At 39.3% G+C, this 2,500-nt stretch overlaps 1 protein-coding gene across 1 annotated transcript in view; it reads left to right on the forward strand.

Annotated features, from left to right (window-relative positions):
* Positions 1–2,500, forward strand: part of LOC135090297 (olfactory receptor 2T34-like) — an 11,665-nt gene that overhangs the window by 5,805 nt on the left and 3,360 nt on the right. The window contains exons 2-4 of the transcript XR_010261853.1: positions 1–19; positions 1,197–1,436; positions 1,880–2,064. The exon at positions 1–19 is cut by the window's left edge and continues 504 nt beyond it. The gene's annotated coding sequence lies outside the window, so the exon portion shown is untranslated. The remainder of the gene's footprint in view (positions 20–1,196; positions 1,437–1,879; positions 2,065–2,500) is intronic.

Raw genomic sequence — 2,500 nt, forward strand, 5'->3', positions numbered from 1 at the left:
GAGTGGGACGCCTTGACTGGTAAGAAGTAAGAGGAATCATAATTTATAATCTCTTTATTACTGAAATTTTCAAGAGGGAGTCAAAATATTGGTTTATTTATTTTTTTTTTTTTCTGTCTGGTTTGGTTAAAAGTGAAATTAAGGTACAAATATACAAAAAGAGAAAAAATTTATATATTTCCTCTTTATTATTGATTAATTTTGTATGGGAAACTTTCAGCAGGAATCATCTTCACTCTGTCCACCTCCCTAATGCAAGAGTTAACCAGTATTCTCAATCTTTCGCTTTTATTGGCAAACTCATTTTTTTTTTTCCAGGCAAACTTTCAATATGAGATAATAATACTAGTCTTTTTTCTTTCTAGTTTTGAGTGAAATAACAGTAAAAATTTGTCAGGCTTTCTACTTTCTCTCACCTCAATATGTCCACCTCCCCAATGCAAGAGTTGACCAGTATTTTCAATCTCTCGTCACTTTTATTGATAATATTCCCTTATTCTTGAGTCTTCAGTGAAATTACAGTAGGAACTTATCAAACTTTCTATTTTCACCAGCATTATGTCCACCTCCCCGATGCAAGAGTTAACTAGTGTTCTCGGTCTTTCGTCCCTTTCACTGTAAACTCTGGAACTCCTTGCTTGCTTCTATACTTCCTCCTATTATCGACTTTGAGGTTTAAATGGAATAAAGTGGATGAAAGTATTGATTTAGCTGAGGAGAGTGAAAGAAAGTATATTTAACTGGAGGAGAGTGAAAATATGAGAGAGAATCTATATTTAATTACAGAAAAGTGAGATGTGAAAGAAAGCGAAAAGGAAATAAAGAATTAAAGAGATGATGAAGAAAATGAAAGTTTAGATCAATGAAAGGAAGTTATGAGAGAAAAGAAAATGAAAGAAAGTAAAACTAGAAGCCAGACAGGAAGGAAATGAATGAATGAAAGAATGAATGAATGAATGAAGAAAGTAGGAAAACAAAGAAAAGAAAGGAAGAAACCTCACTAGCCAATCTAACCAATCAGAACCAAATAAACACACCATAACAAACATAAATAAGAAACACACCCACAAACTACACAACTCCAGTATAAAAAAAAAAAAAAAAAAGAAGAGAAAAAAAAATCCATACAACACTACATGAGTCCCCCAAACACCATATTCGTTTTCTTTAAGTCTACGTTTTCTTCCTCTCTCAAGGTGTAACTGCAAGAAATGTACTCACATGCCCACGGAGGAGGAATCCTTATGCTGTCACGAGGATGAAAAGGCTTGGGGGAGGATCCTGGTGGGCGTGGAGGGGGAGGAGAGGCGCCCTATGAACTGTATAGTGGAACATCCCTTTTTCACTTCCGTCTGCCTCAATCCTTACGCCCTTAGAGCCTTGCACAGCAGGGACTCAAGGTTGTTTGATGACGACGAAGAGGCGCCCACACACTTGTAAGGGAGAGAGAGAGAGAGAGAGAGAGAGAGAGAGAGAGAGAGAGAGAGAGAGAGAGAGAGAGAGAGAGAGAGAGAGAATAGTAGTTATAGTAGTAGTAGTAGTAGAATCTCTCCATTATTTCTATTCCTCATTATTTATCTCTTTTCCTTGAACCGCATCCCTCAAACCTCTCCTTTACTTCTTCTTTCAGCCCTTCCTTCAATCCTTCCTTCACTCCTTCACGGGCTTTTTCAATCCCTATCCTTCAAATCCTAACCTCAAGCTTTCCTTCAGTTCTTCCCTTCTACTCTCACCTCCAATGTCAATCTTTAGCTTTCCTTCGAACCTAACTTCAATTCCTTCACTTTTAACCTCAATCTTTCCTTTCCCTCCTTCATTTCTATCGACAATCCTAACTTCCCTACCTTTCCTTCAATCCTAACTCCTTCGTCTCCTACAGGAAGTACCGTCTGACATCCTTCCGTGCCTTCGTTGAGTTTTTCCACGGATCACTGGAGGAGGACGTGATGGGACCCGTGCCTTCCTGCGTGTCCGCCACAATAAGGGGTCTTTTCCCGCCCCATGCCTTCCTCCTCCGCGTCCCTGGCTACTGTGAATTGTGACCTGACGCCCTTGGGACCCTCTGTGAGTTCGTGGGGGTCTTTGAGGCGTTGTCTTGAATGATTATTTTTTTTTTTTTTTTTTTTTTGTGGGGGGGGGGTGGATGGGGGAGGGGGAGGGAAAGATTTTTAGATTTTTAGATTTGTTTGGGGTTAAAGTTTTGTCGTTTTCTTTGTGGGTTCGGTGGTTTTTTTCTCGTTTTCTTTGTTTCTTTATTTTTTGGGGGAACTTGTGTATCTAGTGCTTTTTATTTTCTCTCTCTCTCTCTTCTTATTTTGTTTGGTTTGATTTGATTACTTCGTCTTTCCCTTTCAATGCAGTTCACTTTATTCCTCCTTCCTTCCTTCCTTCCTTCCTTCCTTCCTTCCTTCTTTTCTTCCTACTTTTCTCCCATCCTTCCTTCCCTCCTTCTTTCCCTATCTCTTTTCCTCCTTCCTCCCTTCCTTCCCTTTCACAAACA

This window comes from Scylla paramamosain, chromosome 34 (genome assembly GCF_035594125.1).
Source record: "Scylla paramamosain isolate STU-SP2022 chromosome 34, ASM3559412v1, whole genome shotgun sequence".
Lineage (NCBI taxonomy): Eukaryota > Metazoa > Arthropoda > Malacostraca > Decapoda > Portunidae > Scylla > Scylla paramamosain.